Here is a 25,794-nt window from a genome sequence, read left to right as displayed (position 1 = left end):
TTATGTATAGTCTGTCCGTATTTGCTCTTGGGTGTTGTGCTTTGTGCATTGTCATATGTTTCCTCGTTTTCTGGTCTATGCTGCGGAGTTCTACCTTCATCCATTCCACTATTCCTGCACTGTATCTGATTACTGGCACTGCCCATGTGTTTATGGCTTTTATCATATTTCCGGTGTTGAGTTTTGACTTGAGTAGCGCCTTGAGTCTCTGCATATATTCTTTCCTGATCGTGTCCTTCATCTCTTGATGTTTTATATCCCCTCCTTCTATTATTCCCAGGTATTTGTATCCCGTCTCATCTATGTGTTTGATGTTGTTCCCATCTGGTAGCTTTATCCCTTCAGTCCTTGTTACTTTGCCCTTTTGTTTGTTGACTAAGGCACATTTTTCTATTCCAAACTCCATCCTGATGTCCCCAGATACAATCCTTACAGTCTGGATTAGGCTATCTATTTCCTTGGTGCTCTTACCATACATCTTGATGTCGTCCATGAACATCAGATGGTTAATTCTGTTGCCTCTTTTCTTGAGTTGGTACCCATCATCCATCTTCTGCAGTACTTTTGTCATGGGAATCATGGCTACTACGAAGAGTAGTGGGGACAGTGAGTCGCCCTGGAAGATCCCTCTCCTGATATTAACCTCTGCTAGTCTTATTCCAGAGCTTGTAAGCATTGTATTCCAGTTGCGCATTGTATTTTTGAGGAAGCTGATGGTGTTTTCCTCTGCCCCATATATTTTCAGGCATTCTATTAGCCATGTGTGTGGTACCATGTCGAAGGCTTTCTTATAGTCTATCCATGACATGCTTAGGTTGGTTTTCCTTCTCTTACTGTTCTTCATTACCATTTTGTATATCAAGAGTTGGTCTTTTGTGCCCCTACACTTCCTTCTGCAGCCTTTCTATTGGTGGGGGATGGTGTTTGTATCCTCTAGGTAGTTGTATAGCCTTTCGCTGATGATATCTGTTTGTAACTTCCACATTATTGGTAGGCAGGTGATAGGCCTGTACTTACTGGCTATATTTCCCTTACTCATGTCTTTTTGGACTAAGGTTTTCTTCCTGTGGTCATCCATTTGGGCGCATGGTGATATGTGATACAATGCTGGAGTTGTTCTGCTATTCTTGGGTGTAGGGCCTTGAAGTTTTTGAGCCAGTAACCATGGACTTCATCGGGACCTGGGGCTTTCCTGTTGGGCATTTTCTTTAGTTTGTGTCTGGCTGTGTCTGTCGTGATGTCAGTGAATCTTTGTTTTATTCTCCCTGTTTCTTCAGCCTTGACTTCCTCTATTATGCTGTTTAGTCCCCTCTCTTGTACTTTGTATTTCTCGTTGAGTTCCTCCCTTGTTTTCTTGCTTCTTAGCCTTTTTTCTGCCATCTCTTTCAGTTTACTCAAGTCAGACCTCATCAACATGATTTGCTTTTCATGGCGCATTTTCCAAGGCGGTTGCTGTTTTGGTTTCTGTTGGGTTAATTGCGCTGGTGGTGTTGGTGTTCGTATCCCCATCAGTTCTGCTACTAATCTTGCTCCTGCATGTGTCAAGTTATTTGTTTTTGTGATATTTCTTGGTGTTGTAGGCTTTCATGGAGGGGATCTTTGTTCTCCCTGTATCTGGCTTCATCCATTGCCTGATCTTTTCCACCCATTCCGTCCTGTCTGTTACTTTGTCGGTGTTTCTTCGTATGTCGTTGTTTGATACCTCATCATCCCTGTCGTCTTCTGTGGCATCGTCTCTCAGTTCGTCTTCTTGTAATTCGTTGCCATGTGTCATTTCCCTTTCCAATTCCTCTCTTTCTGTTGGGGAGAGCCAGTTCTTTTTCTTTATGTTCCTTACTTGGTCTGCCAGCTCCTGCTCTGTTTGGGGGGTGTTATCCCTCTCATTCCAGATGTTGACCAACCTTCTTCTATATCCTCTCTCCGTCGGTTGCTTCTGATGTAGCATCTCCATATTTCCTTATTTTCTTCTCTTGTCCATTTCTTCCTCTGGTTTACTTCTGTAGCTCCAGTCTCTTGTTGTTGGTTACTGTCGTTGTGGTGGTCAGATGCTGGATGACGACCTCCAAGTACCTGACCCTCTTCCCCTTCAATTGGGCTGAATACCTGGCTGCCGGACGAAGCTCCTCTGTTGCCATAGGTTCCATTTACGTCGTTGTCGTTTAATCCTGCATTTCTTTCCATCATTGCTGAGTTTTGCTATTTAACCCATAGCTTGACCCTACCCCATCAGGAATAGGTAATCATTTACAGCTGAGTAGACTGAGGAAATTATGGTAAAGATCCTTTCCCAGGGAATCAACGCCAAGGAGAGCAGTCACCCATCCAACGACTGACCAGCCCCAAGTTGCTTAACCAGTCAATTGACGGCCTAACCCACTATGCCACGGCGCCACATTTATTATTATTATTATTATTATTATTATTATTATTATTATTATTATTATTATTATTATTATTATTATTATTATTATTATTATTATACTAAATCCTTGTCAATAGATTGACATTATGATTTATTAGCTCTTCACACACCGGAGCATTCCCAGACCTCAACCTCCGCCAAGGCTAAGCAATCCTCGAATCGGCCCCCGGCCCACACTCCACCCCCACCCCCCACCCCCACCCCCACCCTTAAAATTATAGTCCCATCTCACCCCCCACCCCCCCAAAAAAAAATTACTGCCAGTCACAAGCCCCAATATTTTGGGTAAGATTTTAGTCTGAATCCATGCATAAATGATAATTGAATAAGATAACTATAAAGGCATTCGTCTTGGTGAGTGTAATAATATTTATTCAACTGTTGTGTGGTTATAGGGCAGATTGGGGATATCTTGCATGTAGATGATTTGTGAAAAGACTGGGAGAGTTCAAAAGTACGTGAAAACTCGGGAAAATTTGCTTTACAACATTCTTCAAAGAAACCATACTATCTGAGTCTAATTTTCCCCCTTTTTTATCGATAATAATAATGATGGTGATAATAATAATCTTGCTATAGTGGGTGTAATGTCTGTCCGTCCGTCTGTCATTCTATCACGGCCAAACGGCTGGTCCGATGGGCATGAAACTTGGCAGGGTTATAGTGGGGACCCCGAAGATGGTTTATAAATGGGTTTCAGCCTACCTCCCCCCACTCCGAAAGGGGTGGAGGTGAGAAGGGATTCCTGAAATGGAGCTGGTTGTGCTCTTGAAACGGGGCTGGTTGCACCTGTAGAATGCTAGTAATAACATGATATCACTACTACTTTTGTCGTTCTTATTCAGAAGATAAACCCTATTCACATATAACTCATCCACAGGGGGCCATTGACTTGAAATTCAAGCGTCCAAAGAATATGGTGTTCATTTGCAAGAGGTTACTGAAGATGATATGAAATACAGAAAGGATAGAGTAGTTATCAGAACACAAAAAAAGGGAAGATTAATAGATTAATATATAAAAAGAAAAGAAATGCAAATAGATTATTAAAATACACGGTTAATTGGGCAACATCTACAGGGACTAAGTCCCAAACTTAACATTAGCCCTTAATTGCCAAGAAATAAACATTGCAGAAATGTATTGATTAAAAAAAAAATGTTCCTTTAAGAATTTACAGTTTCACATTCACCTAAATTCTCATATCATGCGTGCAATGTAATTTTCTTTTGCAATTAAATTTTTTTTTGCAGTTTAATTTTTTTTTTGCAATTTAGTTTTTTTTGTGCACAAATAGATGATGAATCTCGGAAATTAATACATAATCAGTATAAAACTAATGGTGTTTTTATTTTCTATTTTGTTAAGCCCGACCTTTTGCTTAACAATAGTCGATGAGTAACGGAAATTTATGAATAATCAGTTGAAAAAAGCAAGGAAAATTTTACTTATCATTTTAGTAACCTGAATTTTTTGCTTACCAATAGTTAATGAGTGAGAAATTCAAAGACAATGAGTCGCAAAAGAGCAAGGATATTTGAAATTTTTATATTAGAAAGCCGAATTTTTTTTACTAATAGTTAATGAGTAACAGAAATTTATAAATAATCGGTTGAAAAAAGCAAGGATATTATTAGATTTCATTTTGGTAAGCCCAATAATTTGTTTACTAATAGTTGGTGAGTCTAGGAAATTTATAGACTAGCAGTTGGAAAAAGCAGGTATATTTTTGCTTATTATTTTGGTAAGCCCTTTATAACGTCACATAAAAAAAAGGTATTATAAATGATTTTCCTAAAATCCTGTAATACTAAACAAGCGCTTCCTTCATGTTTAAGTGGAACGGCTCTTATGGTAAAGACAACATTAGTAGTCTGGAGAGAATATACGACTCTAAATCTGCTGATTTGTGCTGGTAAAGGCAGAACCTCTACTGATTTGTAATGGAAAATGCAGACCTTCTTCTGATTTGAGCTGGAAAATGCAGAACTTCTGATTTTTTATGGAAAATGCAGAACTTCTCCTGATTTGGGCTGGAAAATGCAGAACTTTTACTGATTTGTGATGGAAAATACAGAACTTCTCCTGATTTGGGCTGGAAAATGCAGAACTTCTACTGATTTGGGCTGGATAATACAGAACTTCTCCTAATTTGTGTTGGAAAAGGCAGAACTTCTACTGATTTGTGCTTGAAAATAAAGAACTTCTACTGATTTGGGCTTGAAAATGCAGAACCTCTCCTGATTTGTGGTTGAAAATGCAGACCTTCTCCTGATTTGTGCTGGAAAATGCAGAACTTCTCCTGATTTGTGCTGGAAAATGCAGAACTTCTCCTGATTTATGCTGGAAAATGTATAACTTCTACTGATTTGTGCTGGAAAATGCAGAACTGCTGCTGATTTGTGCTGGAAAATGCATAACTTCTGATTTGGGATGGAAAATGCAGAACTTCTACTGATTTGTGCTTGAAAATGCAGAACCTCGACTGATTTGTGCTTGAAAATGCAGAACCTCTCCTAATTTGTGCTGTAAAATGCAAACCTTCTCCTTATATGTGCTGGAAAATGCAGAATTTATCCTGATTTGTGCTGGAAAATGCATAACTTCTCCTGACTTGTGTTGGAAATGCAGAAATTCTGGTAATTTCTGCTGGAAAATGCAGAACTTCTGATCTGTGCTGGAAAATGCAGAACGTTTACTGATTTGTGCTGGAAAATACAAAACGTCTCCTGATTTGAGTTGGAAAATGCTGACCTTCTACTGATTTATGCTGAAAAATGAAGACCTTCTCCTGATTTGGGCTGGAAATGCAGAACGTCTACTGATTTGTGCTGGAAATGTAGAAAGTCTCCTGGTTTGTGCTGGAATATGCAGAATTTCTACTACTTTGGGTTGGAAAATGCATAACTTCTACTGATTTGTGCTGAAAAATGCAGAACTTCTACTTATTTGGGTTGGAAAATGCAGAACTTCTCCTGACTTGTGCTGGAAAATGCAGAGCTTCTGATTTGGGGCTGGAAAATGCAGAACTACTCCTGAATTGGGATGGAAAATGCAGAACTTCTCATGATTTGTGCTGAAAAATACAGAACTTCTATTTTAGGCTGGAAAATGCAGTAGTTCTCCTTTTTTGGGCTGGAAAATGCAAAAAATCTGATTTGTTCTGGAAAATGCAGAACTACTCCTGAGTTGTGTTGGAAAATGCAGAACTTCTCCTGATTTGTGCTGGAAAATGCAGAACTTCTCTTGATTTGGTCTGGAAAATACAGAATTCCTTCTGATTTGTGCTGGAAAATGCAGAACTTCAGCTGATTTGGCTGGAAAACCCAGAACATCTCCTGATTTATGCTGAAAAAGGCAGAACTTCTACTGATTTGTGCAGAAAAATGCAGAACATCTACTGATTTGGGCTGAAAAATGCCGAACTTCTCCTGACTTGTGCTGGAAAATGCAGAACTTCTGATTTGGACTGGAAAATGCAGAACGTTTCCTGAATTGGGCTGGAAAATGCAGAACTTCTCCAGATTTGTGCTGGAAAGTGCAGAACTTCTCCTGACTTGGGCTGGAAAATGCCGAACTTCTCCTAATTTGTGATGAAAAATGCAAAACCTTTCATGATTTGTGTTGGAAAATGCAGAAATTCTCTTGATTTACGCTGGAGAATGCAGAACTTCTACTGATTAGGGCTGAAAAACCCAGAACTTCTCCTGATTTGTGCTGGAATATGCAAAACTTCTATAGATTTGGTCTGAAAATGCAGAACTTCTACTGATTTGTGCTAGAAAAGGCAGAACCTCTCCTGATTTGTGATGGCAAATATAGACCTTTTCCTTATTTGTTCTGGAAAATGCAGAACTTCTCCTGATTTGTGCTGGAAAAGGCAGAAATTCTCCTGATTTGTGCTGGAAAATTATAAACTTCCACTGATTTGCGATGGAAAATGCAGAACTTCTGATTTGTGCTGGGAAAGGTAGAACTTCTCTTGATTTGTGGTGGAAAATGCAGAACGCCTACTGATTTAGGCTGGAAAATGCATAACTTCTCCTCATTTGTGCTGGAAAATGCAGAACTTCTGAATTAGGCTGGAAAATGCAGAAGTTATCCTTTTTTGGCCTGGAAAATGAAGAACTTCTGATTTGTGCTGGAAAATATAGAACTTCTACTGATTTGGGCTGGAAAATGCAGACCTTCTCCTGATTTGTGCTGGAAAAGGCATAGCTTCTCCTGATTTGTGCTGGAAAAGGCAGACCTTCTCCTGATTTGTGCTGGAAAAGGCAGAACTTCTCTTGATTTGTGCTGGAAAATGCAGAACTTCTACTGAATTGGGCTGGAAATTGCAGAACTTCTCCTAATTTGTGCTGGAAAATGCAGATCCTCTCATGATTTGTGCTGTAAAATGCAGAACTTTCCTTGATTTGCGCTGGAAAATGTAGAACTTCTACTGATTTGTGCTTTAAAATGCAGAACCTCTACTGATTTGGGCTTGAAAATGCAGATCCTCTCCTAATTAGTGCTGGAAAATGCAGACCTTCTCCTGATTTGTGTTGGAAATGCAGAAATTCTGGTAATTTCTGCTGGAAAATGCAGAACTTCCGATTTGGGATGGAAAATGTAGGACGTTTACTGTTTTGTGCTGGAAAATACAAAACGTCCCCTGATTTGAGTTGGAAAATGCAGACCTTCTACTGATTTATGCTGAAAAATGAAGACCTTCTGATTTGGGCTGGAAATGCAGAACGTCTACTGATTTGTGCTGGAAATGTAGAACGTCTCCTGGTTTGTGCTGGAATATTCAGAACTTCTACTGATTTGGGTTGGAAAATGCAGAACTTCTACTGATTTGTGCTGAAAAATGCAGAACTTCTACTGATTTGGGCTAGAAAATGCAGAAGGAACTCTCCTTACTGTACTTGTTGCGGAAAATGCAGAACTCTCGGAATCGGCTGGCAGAATTCGGCTGGAAAAGCAAAAGAAAACTCTCCTGAATTGTGCTGGAAAGTGCAGAACTTCTCCTGACTTGTGCTGGAAAATGCAGAACTTCTCCTAATTTGTGCTGGAAAATGCAAAACCTTTCATGATTTGTGTTGGAAAATGCCGAATTCCTCTTGATTTGCGCTGGAAAATGCAGAACTTCTACTGATTTGTGCAGAAAAACGCAGAACTTCTCCTGATTTGTGCTGGTAAATGCAAAACTTCTACAGATTTGGTCTGAAAATGCAGAACTTCTACTGATTTGTGCTAGAAAATCAGAACCTATCCTGATTTGTGCTGGCAAATATAGACCTTTTCCTGATTTGTTCTGGAAAATGCAGAACTTCTCCTGATTTGTGCAGGAAAATGCAGAAATTCTCCTGATTTGTGCTGGAAAATGCAGAACTTCCACTGATTTGCGATGGAAAATGCAGAACTTCTCCTGATTTGTGCTGGGAAAGGTAGAACTTCTCTTGATTTGTGGTGGAAAATGCAGAACGCCTACTGATTTAGGCTGGAAAATGCATAACTTCTCCTCATTTGTGTTGGAAAATGCAGAACTTCTGATTTAGGCTGGAAAATGCAGAAGTTATCATTTTTTGGCCTGGAAAATGAAGAACTTCTCCTGATTTGTGCTGGAAAGGGCAGAACTTCTCCTCTTGTATGAACTTCCTCTCACTTGGTCTGGAAAATGCAGAACTTCTCTTAATTTGGTCTGGAAAATACAGAATTTCTACTGATTTGTGCTGGGAAATGCAGAACTTCTACTGATTTGGGCTGGAAAATGAAGAACTTCTCCTGATTTGTGCTGGAAAATTTAGAACTTCTACTGATTTGGGCTGGAAAATGCAGAACTTCTGACTTGTGCTGGAAAATGCAGAACTTCTGATTTGCTGGAAAAATGCGAATTTTCTTCCTGCAGAAACTTGTTTGGGCTGGAAAAGCATTCTCTTAATTGGTGGAAAAATGAATTTTGTTTAAAGATTCTCTCATTTTGAAAATTTGCTTGAGGCTGGAAAATGCAGAACTTCTGAATTTGTGCTGGATTTGCAAAAGAAAAGACTTCCTTATATTTTGTGCTGGAAAATGATTTACTTTTCTGGATTTGCGCTGGAAAGTGCAGAACTTCTACAGATTTGGGCTGGAAAATGCAAAACTTCTGATTTGGGTTGGAAAATGCAAAACTTCTCCTGACGTGCTGGAAAATGAAAAACTTCTGATTCGGGCTGGAAAATGCAGAACTTCTCTAGATTTGTGATGGAAAATGCAGAACTTCTCCTGAATTGTGCTGGAAAATGCAGAACTTCTCCTGATTTAGTCTGGAAAATACAGAATTTCTACTGATTTGTGCTGGGAAATGCAGAACTTCTACTGATTTGGGCTGGAAACTGCAAACTACTTCGGTGAAAATTTTGGGGCTGGAAATGCAGAACTTCTCCTGAATTGTGCTGGAAAATGCAGAACTTCTCTTGATTTAGTCTGGAAAATACAGAATTTCTACTGATTTGTGCTGGAAAATGCAGAACTTCTACTGATTTGGACTGGAAAATGCAAAACTTCTGATTTGGGCTGGAAAATGCAGATCTTCTCCTGACTTGTGCTGGAAAATGCTGGGAAAAGGAGAACTTCTCCTGAAATGCAGAACATCTCCTGATTGGGGCTGGAAAATGCAGAACTTCTCCAGATTTGTGATGAAAAATGCAGAACTGCTCTTGATTTGTGATGGAAAATGCAGAACTTCTACCGATTTGTGCTGGAAAATGAAGAATCTCTACTGATTTATGCTGGAAAATTCTGGACTTCTACTGCTTAAGACTGGAAAATTCAGGACTTCTACTGATTTGGGCTGGAGAATGCATAACTTCTACTGATTTGTACCAGAAAATGCAGAACTTCTCTGATTTGAGCTGGAAAATGCAGAACTTCTACTGATTTGTGCTGGAAAATGCAGAACTTCTCCAGATTTTTCCCTGAACCAAGCAGACTTTCTCCTCACTTGCTTGTGCTGGAAATGCGAACTTCTCCTGAGTCTTGATTTTTTGCACTTCTCCTCACTTGTGCTGGAAAATGCAGAACTTCTCCTGAGTTGTGATGGATAATGCAGAACTGCTTCTGATTTGTGCTGGAAAATACAGAATTTCAATTAATCTGAGCTGGAAAATGCAGAACGTCTACGGATTTGAGCTGAAAATGCAGTACTTCTATTGATTTGAGCTGGAAAATGCATAACTTCTACTGATTTGTGCTGGAAAATGCAGAACTTCTACTGATATGTGCTGGAAAATGCAGAACCTCTATTGATTTGGGCTGGAAAATTCAGGACTTCTGATTTGGGCTGGAAAATGCAGAACTTCTGATTTGTACTGGAAAAGGCAGAACTTCTACTGATTTGTGCTGGAAAATGCAGAAGTTCTACTGATTTGTGCTGTAAAATGCAGTACTTCTCCTGGTTTGTGGTGGAAAATGCAGAACTTCTGATTTGTGGTGGAAAATGCAGAACTTCTGATTTGTAGTGGAAAATGCAGAACTTCTGATTTGTGGTGGAAAATGCAGAAATTCTGATTTGTGGTGGAAAATGCAGAACTTCTGATTTGTGCTGGAAAATGAAGAGCTTCTCGAAATCTATTATTTCTTTCCCATCTGAGTGATTGATGCCTAGTAAAAAGACTCTAAGCGAGAGAGAGAGAGAGAGAGAGAGAGAGAGAGAGAGAGAGAGAGAGAGAGAGAGAGAGAGAGAGAGAGTTGTTCCTTTTTTTGCCTAGAATGTGGTCATAATTTATAAAACTAGAGGTAAATTCAAGTTGTCTTTTTTATGTGCAAGTACGTTTTGTTCGTGAGCTTATGTGTGTGTGTATATATATATATATATATATATATATATATATATATATATATATATATATATATATATATACTATATATACATATATATATGAATTTTTATCACATTACCATGATTCATATACATACATCGAGCTACAAATGTCCTTTAATATCCAATTCGCTCTATATTTGTAACTCGATGTCTGTATATGAATCACGATGATGTGATAAGAATTCATAACATAACTACGCGTGGCAAACGTTCGACTTTGTTAACATGGCAGAGGGGGGTTAGCGATTTGTAAGGTCGGAATCGGTATCAACTTATACCTCTCTTGTTGGCCGAGTCGATAAAATCACTGAAGTTTTGATTTCTCCGCTGTCCACGAGAAGACGAAATTATTATCAACTAAAAAATCCCCCTTCCATTAACATCTATGAAAATATATTAATTCCGATGTAGAGCGAATTGGATACTAAAGGACATATATAAAATAAAGCTCTTGAAAAGGCCTGGTGGAAGGCAAAATTATCGAGCTACTAGAGTCTTTTATTCTCTTTTCTCCTGTGGACGATATTGACACACACACACACACACACACACACACACACACACATATCTATATATATATATATATTATATATATATATATATATATATATATATATATATATATATATATATATATATATGAATAATTATCACATCACTGTGATCCATATCAATCATTCGATCTACAAATGTCCTTTAATATCTAATTCGCTCTACCTTGGAATTGATATATTTTCATATATGTACCGAAGGGGAAATTTTAGTTGATAATAATTTTGTCCCCTCATGGGATCGAACTACCATCCACTGGACGGGAACGAAATCAGGACGGCCAGTGACGTTATCAAGTCAGCCAACAGAGAGGCTATAAGTTTATATCGATTCTGGCCTTACAAATTCACCGTCCAACTCAGTGTTTTCATAATTAGAATCGATATGAAACCCCCTTTACCATGTTAGCCAATTCGAATGTTTGACCCACGTAGCCTTGTAATGAATAATTATCACATCACCGGTGGTTCGATCCCATGAGTTGACGAAATTATTATCAACTAAAAATTCCCCTTCGGTACATATATGAAAATATCTCAATTCCGAGGTAGAGCGAATTAGATATTAAAGGACATTTCTAGCTCGTGATATATATATATATATATATATATATATATATATATATATATATATATATATATATATATATATTATATATATATGTATATTTGTGTGTATTGAATATTTCAAGGAATAACTTCTCATTATTAGAAAAAAATATAAAAAATAAAAAAACGATAAGGCAAATAAGAAATTGCCAGAAATTCATTCACAATGGCCGGCTCTTCATTCATTCATAGAATTTGCTCCCAAGTGTTGAAAATGAAGCCAATTTAAAACGATCTTTATTATGCAGGTTCAGTCTCAGAGCGAATATAAAACCTCTTCAATTTTTTAATATTTTAAAGGCAAGTTGGTCATTCACCCCTTTTTCGCCGTCGTTCAGGTTACAGGAATATTTATGCATCTACTTTATCTTCTATAAAAAAAACTATATTATTTTTGGTTTTTGTCTCTGTTTTTAGAATTAGAACTATTTCAATCTATATACACAAGCAAGTATATCTTTATTTATGTCCTTTTGGACCCATGCTTATTAACAGTTCAAGTAAATTTAAGTGAAAATAATAATAATAACAATAATAATAATAATAATAATAATAATAATAATAATAATAATAATAATAATAATAATAATAATAATAATAATAATAATAATAATAATAATATGTGGCGCCGTGGCAGAGTGAGTTAGGTTGACAATTGACTGGTTAAGCAACATTGGGGCTGGTCAGTCGTTGGATGGGTGACCGCTCTCCTCGGCGTTGATTCCTTGGGAAAGAATCTTTACCATAATTTCCTCAGTCTACTCAGCTGTAAATGAGTACCTATTCTTGATGGGGTAGGGTCCAGCTATGGGTTAAATAGCAAAACTCAGAAATGATGGAAAGAAATGAAGGATTAAACAACAACGACGTAAATGGAACCTCTGGCAACAGAGGAGCTTCATCCGGCAGCCAGGTATTCAGCCCAATTGAAGGGGAAAAGGGTCAGGTACTTGGAAGTCGTCATCCAGCAACTGACCACCACAACGACAGTAACCAACAACAAGAGACTGGAGCTACAGAAGCAAACCAGAGGAAGAAATGGACGAGAGAAGAAAATAAGGAAATATGGAGATGCTACATCAGAAGCAACCTGATGGAGAGGATATAGAAGAAGGTTGGTCAACATCTGGAATGAGAGGAATAACACCCCCCAAACAGAGCAGAGGCTGGCAAACCAAGTAAGGAACATAAAGAAAAAGAACTGGCTCTCCCCAACAGAAAGAGAGGAACTCGAAAGGGAAATGACGCACGGCAACGAATTAGAAGAAGACAAACTGAGAGATGATGCCACAGAAGATGACAGGGGTGAGGAGGTACCAAACAACGACACACGAGGAAACACCGACGAAGTAACAGACAGGACGGAATGGGTAGAAAAGATCAGACAATGGATGAAGCCAGACACAGAAAGAATAAAGATCCCCTCCATGAAAGCCTACAACACCAAGAAATTAAGGGAGAAAACAAGTGAGGTCAATGAAATAATGAGACTAATACACACCACCAATATCACAGAAACAAATAACTTGACATATGCAGGAGCAAGATTAGTAGCAAAACTGATGGGGACACAAACACCAACACCACCAGCACAACCAACCCAACAGAAACCAAAACAGCAACCGCCTTGGAAAAGGCGCCTGGAAAAGCAAATCATGGTGATGAGATTTGACTTGAGTAAACTGAAAGAGATGGCAGAAAAAAGGCTAAGAAGCAAGAAAACAAGGGAGGAACTGAATGAGAAATACAAAGTACACGAGAGGGGACTAAACAACACAATAGAGGATGTAAAACATAGGCTTAAGGCCAAAGCACATAAGATCCAACGATATATGAACAGGAATAAGGGATACCAACAGAACAAACTATTCGGAACCAACAGGAAAAGACTATACAGCCAACTAAGAGGGGAAGACAACAACCAAGAAATTCCTGAAGCTGAACCAAGTAAGAGACTCTGGGAAACATATGGAGCAATCCGGTATCACACAACAAACATGCAACATGGCTCCAGGAAGTCAAGGCAGAAGAAACAGGGAAAATAAAACAAAGATTCACTGACATCACGACAGGCACAGTCAGACACCAACTAAAGAAAATGCCAAACTGGAAATCCCCAGGTTCCGATGAACTCCATGGATACTGGCTGAAAAACTTCAAGGCCCTACACCCACGAATAGCAGAACAACTCCAGCATTATATCACATATCACCATGCGCCCATATGGATGACCACAGGAAGAACATCCTTAGTCCAGAAAGATAAGAGTAAGGGAAATATAGCCAGTAACTACAGGCCTATCACCTGCCTACCAATAATGTGGAAGTTACTAACAGGTATCATCAGTGAAAGGCTATACAACTACCTAGAGGATACAAGCACCATCCCCCACCAACAGAAAGGCTGCAGAAGGAAGTGTAGGGGCACAAAAGACCAGCTCCTGATAGACAAAATGGTAATGAAGAACAGTAAGAGAATGAAAACCAACCTAAGCATGGCATGAATAGACTATAAGAAAGCCTTCGACATGGTACCACACACATTGCTAATGGAATGCCTGAAAATATATGGGGCAGAGGAAAACACTATCAGCTTCCTCAAAAATACAATGCGCAACTGGAATACAATACTTACAAGCTCTGGAATAAGACTAGCAGAGGTTAATATCAGGAGAGGGATCTTCCAGGGCGACTCACTGTCCCCACTACTCTTCGTAGTAGCCATGATTCCCATGACAAAAGTACTGCAGAAGATGGATGCTGGGTAGCAACTCAAGAAAAGAGGCAACAGAATTAACCATCTGATGTTCATGGACGACATCAAGCTGTATGTTAAGAGCATCAAGGAAATAGATACCCTAATCCAGACTGTAAGGATTGTATCTGGGGACATCAGGATTAAGTTTGGAATAGAAAAATGTGCCTTAGTCAACATACAAAAGGGCAAAGTAACAAGGACTGAAGGGATAAAGCTACCAGATGGGAGCAACATCAAACACATAGATGAGACGGGATACAAATACCTGGGAATAATGGAAGGAGGGAATATAAAACACCAAGAGATGAAGGACACGATCAGGAAAGAATATATGCAGAGACTCAAGGTGATACTCAAGTCAAAACTCAACGCCGGAAATATGATAAAAGCCCTAAACTCATGGGCAGTAACAGTAACCAGATACAGTACAGGAATAGTGGAATGGACGAAGGCAGAACTCCGCAACATAGACCAGAAAACTAGGAAGTATATGACAATACACAAAGTACTACACCCAAGAACAAATACGGACAGATTATACATAACACGAAAGGAAGGAGGGAGAGGACTACTAAGCATAGAGGACTGCGTCAACATCGAGAACAGAGTGCTGGGGCAATATCTGAAAACCAGTGAAGACGAGTGTCTCGAGAGCGCATGGGAAGAAGGGCTGGTAAAAGTAGACGAAAATCCAGAAATATACAGAGACAGGAGAATGACAAACAGAACAGAGGACTGGCACAACAAACCAATGCACAGACAATACATGAGACAGACTTAAGAACTGGCCAGCGATGACACATGGCAATGGTTACAGAGGGGAGAGCTCAAGACGGAAACTGAAGGAATGATAACAGCGGCACAAGATCAGGCCCTAAAAACCAGATATATCCAAAGAACGATTGATGGAAATAACATCTCTCCCATATGTAGGAAGTGTTATACGAAAAATGAGACCATAAACCACATAGCAAGTGAATGCCCGGCACTTGCACAGAACCAGTACAAAAATAGGCATGATACAGTAGCAAAAGCCCTCCACTGGAGCCTGTGCAAGAAACATCAGCTACCTTGCAGTAACAAGTGGTACGAGCACCAACCTGAAGGAGTGATAGAAAACGATCTGGCAAAGATCCTCTGGGACTATGGTATCAGAACAGATAGGGTGATACGTGCAAATAGACCAGACGTGACGTTGATTGACAAAATCAAGAAGAAAGTATCACTCATTGATGTCGCAATACCATGGGACACCAGAGTTGAAGAGAGAGAAAGGGAAAAATGGACGAGTATCAAGACCTGAAAATAGAAATAAGAAGGATATGGGATATGCCAGTGGAAATTGTACCCATTATCATAGGTACACTAGGCACGATCCCAAGATCCCTGAAAAAGAATCTGGAAAAACTAGAAGTTGAAGTAGCTCCAAGACTCATGCAGAAGAGTGTGATCCTAGAAACGGCGAACATAGTAAGAAGAGTGATGGACTCCTAAGGAGGCAGGATGCATTCCGGAACCCCACACTATAAATGCCACCCAGTCAAATTAGAGGACTGTGATAAAGCAAAAAAAAAAAAATAAATAAAAAATAATAATAATAATAATGTGACGCCGTGGCAGAGTGGGTTTGGCCGTCAATTGACTGGTTAAGCAATATTGGGGCTGGTCAGTCGTTGGTTGGGTGACTGCCCTCCTCGGCATTGATTCCTTGGGAAAGGATCTTTACCATAATTTCCTCAGGAATCTGGAAAAACTACAGGCGGAAGTAGCTCCAGGAGTGTGATCCTGGAAACGGCGCACATAGTAAGAAAAGTGATGGTCTCCTAAGGAGGCAGGATGCAACACGGAACCCCACACTGTAAATACCACCCAGTAGAATTAGAGGACTGTGAGAGAGCAAAAAATAAAAATAATAATAATAATAATAAAAATAATTTCACTGTTATTATTATTATTATTATTATTATTATTATTATTATTATTATTATTATTATTATTATTATTATTATTATTATTTTATTTCGTGGATGATTGAAAATAATATGTGTACTTTCACGTCATAATGACATGATACGTATATGATACACATATGCATCATGCAGAACGCGTTTCAAATATATATATATATATATATATATATATATATATATATATATATATATATATATATATATATATATATATATATATATATATATATATATATATATATATACATATATATATATATATTATATATATATATATATATATATATATATATATATATATTGTTACACTTATTGACCGTCTTGTCTCCCCAGCAGTATTTAAGGTATTTTATTTCTAAAAGAAGCAGCCATATTCACCCAAATATTAGCTGATTTCAGGCGGGAACCTAAAACACCCCATCCAGAGATAGGAATTTCCTGCTAGAGAGGGGGAATATAGACGCTTGTCAGCTTTAGGGACGTATCCCAAAGGGAAGGGTGTAGGTAGCCTGGTACTTATTAGGCCTAAGTCTTAAGCTCTTTTTCTTGTGAACCCTCTGCTGGCTGTATGTTTTGTTTCCAGGATGCACTGCTCTTGGGGGGTTAAGCTGACCCCCAACACCCAGGAAACACACCTGCCTTCGCTCTCAGTCTCCTCCAGTCGTGACCTCGGACGGATGTCCCAGCCACGAGCCTTCAATTGTAGGCCTAACGGCGTTACTGGCGCACCCAGAGCCCCAGACCTGAGACAAAGCCGATGCCGCATTTCTACAAAGGTCCACTGATCATGGCATCCAGGTACGTCTTGTGAACAGCATATTGCCAGTTCCTTACCTCCTAGTGTCTATTTACTCCCCATTTTCACGATTCAAACTTCTGATTCAAAGGAATATCCCTCTGTTCCTCTCACTACCTTGTGGCCGCATGCTTCCCTTGTGTGATCGTCCCAGACAAATGAAGTCATTGCATACCTCAGTTAAACACTAGAATTCCTTTTCCCCATTGTTAGAGAAACTGAATAATCATAACTTGTGCAAGAAGTCCTTTTTTTTTATCTTGTCTAATCTGAGATCTTTTCCAGATTCCCTGAGACACGTTTCCAAGTCTTCGCCCCGCAAGTGTTGCATTACCGCAAGATTTTGAAAGGCAGCTTTTATGGGAACCTCATTTTTAGCCAGCTATCCCCTTGTGAGAGATATATTGGCCCCCACGTGTGGACCAGCTGCATTTACTCTTCCAGGCCAGTAAACGGCCTCTTGTAAATAAATAGATGTAAAGTAATTAGCTGAGTTTTCTGGCGACCTTTCCCTCTAGAGTAAATTAATGCTATAAATCATTTAAGCTAAGTTCAGGTAATTTATTCTGCATTTTTCCCTCAACTCTTTTCATTTACATATTTGAACCCCTTAAAGCCAGGCTTAAAACGTAACAATGTCGACGTTTGCCACGAACCTGGCTTGTAAATCGCGTTATCCCTTGTAAAACGTAAACTGTAAATTATTTTACAAAGCGTAAATCAAAGCACACTTGCAGCGGAAGACACACACTGACTCACGGTAAGGTATACCATACATATAATATGATTATTTATAACCAATGTTAGCTTAAGGTACGTTCAAGTATTTTTATTAGAAGTGGTTTAAAAGAGTGTTAGGTAGAAATATTATTATTGTAACGGCCAGAGCGCCGAGTGAATTCTCTGTTATTTTGTATTGTTCTTGCTTGACGAGAAACGAGCACGTGTGCAGATAGATGCCAGAAAGTAGTAGTTTAACCTAGGAAGTGCTTTGCCAGGGTTTATTGCTGTGTTAGAAAGCCTAGCTCGTTAGGAGTGTTCTACTAATAGTTACGGCAAAAGAAGTGTACAATTCTTTTGTCTGAGATATGTTAGGGGAATTCGTTTTAACTTAGTTTTCAATCCAAGTGCTCTCATCAGCTGGACGCATGTGCACTCTCAGGCCTGTAAGCCGACCTTCGGTCTCACAAAGCGCAGCCATGTTTGTATCCCTTTAAGAATTATCTCACGATTTAAGCAAAGTAACATAAGTCTTGAAGTTTTAACATAAATAATATTAATCTCAGTACTAGTATCTATCATTCTGCCAGAGAAATTAACGTAATTCATCTTGAATAAGAAATTAGAATTTCGTGTTGTAAATCGCCTCCGCATTTACAGAAAATCAGCTGATTCGCCATCGCTGATAGCACCCCGCTCTCCTAGCCTCACCACACGTTTCACCTAGCATCGCTCACCCGATCGCTGAGCGAAAGTTTCATTTCACTTCGGACTCAACGTAACCTTTTTCCCTTTACAAATGTTTGCTAACATTTTCATCTTAAAATCCTTACCGTCATTTCACTTGTCACAGGGACCTAGTAACCTTACGTAAAGTTAACGTAAATCTTCGAAGTAGAGTAATTTACAAGAATTGTTAACGTAAAACGCGTCATTGTAAAATTCATATTAAAACGCAAATCATTTCATATAAGCGCAAGCCGCTGCCATTAACGTAAACATCGTTCATTGCTAGTGCGTTATCATTTTCATAAACCTTATCCAAAGCAATTCGTTCATTAAATGTTAACATAAGGAGATCATTTAACGCAAGTTGCATTGTATTAACTAACAATATTAGTAGTTCAAATAAATACAAGGGAGTTCATCATATATCATTTTCACCCTCTCAGAGAGAGAGAGAGAGAGTGAGAGAGAGAGAGAGAGAGAACCTATTATTCACGAAGCCAAGAGTACTACGTCCATTACTTATACGCATGCAGATTTAACATCATTTTAGTCTCTTGTGTCTTTTATTTACACTGAGCGTGATACGTCCGCACTAGTGTCCATTGCAGTTTTGCAAGCATTTATTTAATTTATCGAGTACTTCAGCAAAGGACTGAGCATTTTCATATTACCATTACCTGTCGTTGCCCGAGTGGTCTTTTCATTTTTTATCACAAAAGACTTGCGCATACCGCAAGCACAAACCGCACAGTGTGCCACCGCAACCTTCATTACTTCCATCAAGGAAGTCGTTACCAGTCTAGGACTAGCCACCACCAGTGCACGTCAGGTCTTACCATTTTACAGTGCCACTAATTCGTGACACTGTCCATCGACTGGCTGCTGAAGTACTCCCACCTTTTACTTCCTCTCCTCCACCATTACACTCTGCCACGAGCAGTGCCATTTCTCTTCAGTATACTTGAGTATACTGCATGTAGTGTTGTCCGACGGGACACACCAGCACGTTACCAGTGCTCCAAGGAACGCCTCCTGAAGTGCCATTGCACCTGTACAGGCCGTACAGGTAGCCCTTTACCTGCTTGTCCGTCCTTACGGAACGCCAAATTCATTAGTGTTTCCATACCCAAGGACCAGTGATCATTCAGAACACTCCTAGGGAACGCCTCCCGAAGTGCCGCAATACCAGCCCTAAGTGCTGTCAAAAGGAACGCCTCCTGAAGCGCCGTGCACCTGTACAGACGCATAGGTAGCCCTTTACCTGCGTGTCCGTCCTTATGGAACGCCCAATTAATTAGTGTGTCCATGTACAAGGGTCAGTGATCCTTCGGAACACTCCCCAAGGGAACGCCTCCCGAAGTGCCGCAATACCAGCCCTAAGTGCTGTCCAAAAGGAACGCCTCCTGAAGTGCCGTGCACCTGTACAGACGTATAGGTAGCTCTATACCTGCATGTCCGTCCTACGGAACGCCCATTTCATTAGTATATCCACAATCCCGGATCACCCAATCAAGGAACGCCTCCTTAAAGTGCCGTGCACCTGTATTGGACCTACAGGTGGCCCATTCCAGCATTTCCCAAGTTAGGAACGCCCTTAAGTGTGACGTACACCGAACACTCCATTTGATTTTTTCACCTCATTAGAAGGTGCCATTCCAGAAGTGCCACCAACTTACGGGACACTTCCCAAGTGCCACAGAGCACCCAATCTTTTAAGACTTTTCATTACTTTTATTGCAGAACCCATTTCCAAGTGAGTGCCACACTACACAGTAGGCACTCCCATTCCATTCAGTACCCTTTCTGGCCATTATTTTCAACTTTGTCCGAGCCTCTACTGCAGCCTTAGGGAAATGTCTTCCCCTGCTTCCCGCGACTTCTTTGCCATAGAGCTAGAGAAGCTGCGAACACTCATAACTCTGGGCAAGGAGGCCGGTTACACTGGACCAGCACTTGACCAGTGGATGAAGGTGCAGCAGGATGCCGCGCGCCTGCCAGAAAAGGAAGAAAAAGAAAACCAGAGAAAAGCCAGAGAAGCAGAGAGAAAAGAAAGAGAAGCAGAAAGAAAGGCAAGTGAAGAAGAGAGAAAGCATGAGCTAGCTCTCAAGGAGAAGGAACTCCGCCATCTCTGGTCAGCCTCTTACCATTTTACCGCCTACCTCCTCCCTTTTGGAAGAGGTAAGCCCACCAGTTAACCCCAAACTTGTTTTCAAGGGTGATTCAACGGAGGACTCATTCACCTCCCCACATCAAATCCCTGCTAGGGAGGACTCTTCACCTGTGCCAGAGCACACTGCCAGCCTTGGTGACTCCACAGATCCGCAATCTGTGGGGCCATCTCGGCCTTCCCGTCCAGTGCCACGGAAGAAGTCTGGAACAAGTTCTGCCGAGACTGTGGCCGCAAGGGTCACATGTCTGCCAACTACAGAGGATGCGCTAATCACAATATTCCCACCATCGCAATGGCCGTTACGAATCCTTCTTTACTAGGACCCCCGGCTAAGGGCGCTATAACCGTCGCACCCCTCCAAAGCCATTATCCGCCAAGCCATGTCAGAGCCTACGACAACTCTGGCGCTCAAATCTCCCTGATACGGGAAGACCGAATTCCCTGAGGGGCTAACGTCGATAGACGTCAATTAATCACCATTGAAGGTATCAACCATATCAAGCTGATCCTTCCGATCATCCAATTGAGGGTCACCAGACCTCACTTCTCCAAAGTTTGTACCCTTGCAATTGCAAGCTACATTCCAGGAGGTTATGACCTCCTCCTAGGGCAAGAAATGAAGTCTCCCTCACCGCTCAAAAAGCCTAGTACTGGGGCACTCCACAAATTGGCCTAGGGGCCCTAGCAGACTACCAGCAGCGGACATTGACCATATTCCTCAAGTCTCAGCCTTCCAAAAGAGACAGGAGCCTCTGTCTCCCATTACCAAGGGCCCGCTGAGAGGTATTGCACCTCCGGTACCCGTTACAGGTCCAGTCGACCTCAACACTCTGCCAGTGCCACTTGGCAGCACTGAGCAGTGCCAAGCTCCATCCAGCCTGGACGTAGAGCCACCACAGAACTTGACCTCTGCGCCTGGCCCTGAGCTAGCGCCGGCGCCTAACCTTATCAAGGATCCTCCTACAGGAGATCCTCCAACAGGCATGGAGCTTACCGCAGCCCATGAGTCTTCTTCCACATCACCTCTGTCGCCCGAGGATGAACCTCCGGTAGACTTCACCTTTACTCCTCCTCTGGCCGACCAGGAACTGCCCGACCAGGAGTCAGCCTGGAGTCTTACCCTTACGACGGCTGTTGCAGCAGCCGAAGTGAGGGCCTCCCCTGCAGTAGGTTCCACCTCTACGACGGTTGCTGCAGATACCGAAGTAGGGTGTTCTCCTGCAATCCCTCAGGCAACCACTGCCTCTGCTCCTGACGGCGTTTCTGGCCTTACCCCAGAGCCGGTGCCTCCGTCTACTCCTAGGACTAGTATAGCCAGGCCCTGGAGGAATAAGAAGAAGAAGAAGGGACGTAACAAATCACCAAACTAACCAAAGAGCCACATGCTCTCCTTGACACCTGTGCCCGAGGTACAGTGTCACATTCAATTTGCAGAGTGATCCTGGCACCTACCCAGAGAAGGTAGCCAGCCTGATCTCTGCCAGTAAACTAACCCTCTAACCCCTAGAAATTGTAATGCTAACTCTCATGTAAATGTCATAATTACCTCATTACATTTCCATCCTGGTACTCCACTAACCACTCATCATCCTCACGCATCATTACCTCATCTCATGTATTTCAACAATTCAGTCGATAAATCACTGCTGTGCGTACCACACTCTGGAATGATTGCGTCTCTAATTAACTGTAATGAGTAGGTTAGGCTAATAATTTAGTACCAGGGCATTAGGGTAGTAGCAAGTAGAATTTTCAAGTAACCTTACATAGGGGTAGAGTAGAATGTCGTCACAGACAACCAGTAGTTCTTACTTAGGCTAGACTACATTAATCCAATAAGTTAGTACACTTAGCATCTCCACCTATAAGTTAGGTAGGCCACTGTAGTTAGCCGTATCGCTGCTCTAAAAACCTCAGTTAGAGTAGGAGAACTGGGCAGTCGAGACAATCAACTTATTTAGCCAAGGCCTTCACGCCCGAAAGGGAGTGAATGCCTTCTTAACAGGGGGAGCTGTTACATTTATTGACTGTCTCGTCTCCCCGGCAGTATTTAAGGTATTTTATTTCTAAAAGAAGCAGCCATATTCACCCAAATATTAGCTGATTTCAGGCGGGAACCGAAAACACCCCATCCAGAGATAGGAATTTCCTGCTAGAGAGGGGGAATATAGACTCTTGTCAGCTTTAGGGACGTATCCCAAAGGGAAGGGTGTAGGTAGCCTGGTACTTATTAGGCCTACGTCTTAAGCTCTTTTTCCTGTGAACCCTCTGCTGGCTGTATGTTTTGTTTCCAGGATGCCCTGCTCTTGGGGGGTTAACCCCTTCAGCACTGGGACGTACACATGTACGTCTTTTACGGTACAGTAATAAAAGACCGGGACGTACGCGTGTACGTCTTTCATCCCTCCTCGAAAAGCAAAGCGTTTTCTTTAGCTTGGATGGTTTCCAGACACAGTATTGTGTACGAGAGAGGTGCTGAAGCTCCACCCACAATTCATTCTAACCAATGAGCGTCCGATGGACGTCGTGACGTAATTTTCATATGGGATATTAGGAGGGGTACTGGCCAACATATACCAGTGCGCCTCAGGCTATTATCTGAGAAGGATGATTACGATTTTGTCCGTAAACCAAGTAGATTTGAATTCCAAATCTTTTTCCCCTTTTGATTGCAGTTATTTTATGTTTTTTTTTTCAGTATCATGTCAGAAGATAGTGTTTCAGAGTCAGGGTCTGAGTACCTGCCAAATCTATCAGATGATGATTATAGTGATAATTTTTTAGAGGTTGACAGTGACAACGAGTGTTTGGAAGACATTGAACCTCTTGTCGATGAAGGCTGGCAGTTCATAACTGATCCATCTTGTGACTTGCGCCCAGACCCACCCCCCCCTGATTCACGGAGGGTGGCAATGGGATTCCTGCTTATACACCAGATTTCATCTGCTTACGTGATGCATTTTTTTTCCTTTTTTGTGGTGATGTAATTGACAAATTTTGTGAATGGATGAATGCTCGGGCAGAGTAGTACTTTCATTCAACAGGAAAGCGTAAGGTGAAAGGACTTCTATGGAGGCCTGTTACTTGTGATGAGATGTGTTTTTTATAGCTTGCAGATGATAATGGGGGTGAATAAACTGCCCCATATGTATATACGTATTGGTCACGAGATGCTGTTGCTTTTTTTATCATTATTATTATTATTATTACTATTATTACTGTTTTATTATTATTATTATTATTACCAGCTGCCTAAACATTCATTGATGTATATGCTGTTTCTGTATGAAACCTAGGAATAACTGTTTCAGTAAGAAAACTAGTACTGCTATTACCACTACTACTATTTTACTACTACTTTTTCTGCTACTTTATTTCTATTACTTTACTGCTATTTCTACTACTTTATAACAGTTCCTACTTCTGCAATTACTTTTTCTACTAAATATTCCTATTTTTTCCGATATTCTTACTATATTTTTTGTAATTTTTTGACAATGGGGTAAAAAATATTCATTGATATCCATACACACAATGTTTTCACATAAGAATATGAAGGAAAAATATGAATAACATAAAATTTAGTGGGAGCAAGTAATGATTGATACTCGCGGTCGACAGGGGGTCTCATGCGGTATGCAAGCATTAGCAGCAATGTAGCAGGCCAGTGGCGAAGGGGTTAAGCTGACCCCCAACACCCAGGAAACACACCTGCCTTCGCTCTCAGTCTCCTCCAGTCATAACCTCGGACGGATGTTCCAGCCACGAGCCTTCCATTGTAGACCTAACGGCGTTACTGGCGCGCCCATACCTGAGACAAAGCTGATGCCGCATTTCTACAAAGGTCCACTGATCATGGCATCCAGGTACGTCTTGTGAACAGCATATTGCCAGTTCCTTACCTCCTAGTGTCTATTTACTCCCCATTTTCACAATTCAAACTTCTGATTCAAAGGAATATCCCTTTGTTCCTCTCACTGCCTTGTGGCCGCATGCTTCCCTTGTGTGATCGTCCCAGACAAATGAAGTCATTGCATACCTCAGTTAAACACTAGAGTTCCTTTTCCCCATTGTTAGAGAAACTGAATAATCGTAACTTGTGCAAGAAGTCTTTTTTTATCTTGTATAATCTGGGACTTTTCCAGATTCCCTGAGACACGTGTCCAAGTCTTCGCCCAGCAAGTGTTGCATTACCGCAAGATTTTGAAAGGCAGCTTTTACGGGAACCTCATTTTTAGCCAGCTATCCCCTTGTGAGAGATATATTGGTCCCCACGTGTGGACCAGCTACATTTACTCTTTCTCCAGGCCAGTAAACGGCCTCTTGTAAATAAATAGATGTAAAGTAATTAGCTGAGTTTTCTGGTGATCTTTCCCTCTAGAGTAAATTAATACTATAAATCCTTTAAGGTAAGTTCAAGTAATTTATTCTGCATTTTTCCCTCAACTCTTTTCGTTTACGTATTTGAACCCCTTAAGGCCAGTCTTAAAACGTAACAATATATATATATGTATATATATATTATATATATATATATATATATATATATATATATATATATATATATATGTGTGTGTGTGTGTGTGTGTGTGTGTGTGTTATATATAGTATAAATATATCTATATATTATATATATTATATATATATATATATATATATATATATATATATATATATATAGTATATATATATATATATATATATATATATATACATATATATATATATATATATATATATTATATATATATATATATATATATATATATAGTTAGTAAGATTGTGTGGGCGTGTATGTGAGTCTGATTACGATTTATGTGACGTAGACACCGACGTAAGCTCGACGTCGGTAAGAAAAAAAGGAGCTCCAAACCACGCCCCCCCCACCCCCCCCCCCCCCTCCCAGGACGATAGGAGTCGGTCTTTGTCTGAAGACACGACAATCACTTACTGTCTTTTTTCCGAGAGGAGAGAAACAATAGTACCCCTTTGTTTTTGAAGAAAATTCTAGAAAATATCAGAAACAATGGCTATACCATATCTCGGTCTTTCCTTACAGTAGCCGGTGGTATATACGGACCTGCGTTGGCCCGGGGTGGGGTAGGGAGGTGTCCGATTGCCCTACGAAATGGTACAAAAGAGAAGATGCCCCTGATAGCAGACCAAGATATGTTTCTCCTTTCGTTCGCTTTGATCGTTGGGTTTTATTAAACTTATTTTTTTT

The sequence above is a fragment of the Macrobrachium nipponense genome, chromosome 4 (assembly GCF_015104395.2).
Source record: "Macrobrachium nipponense isolate FS-2020 chromosome 4, ASM1510439v2, whole genome shotgun sequence".
NCBI lineage: Eukaryota > Metazoa > Arthropoda > Malacostraca > Decapoda > Palaemonidae > Macrobrachium > Macrobrachium nipponense.
This window is presented reverse-complemented; position numbering follows the sequence as displayed.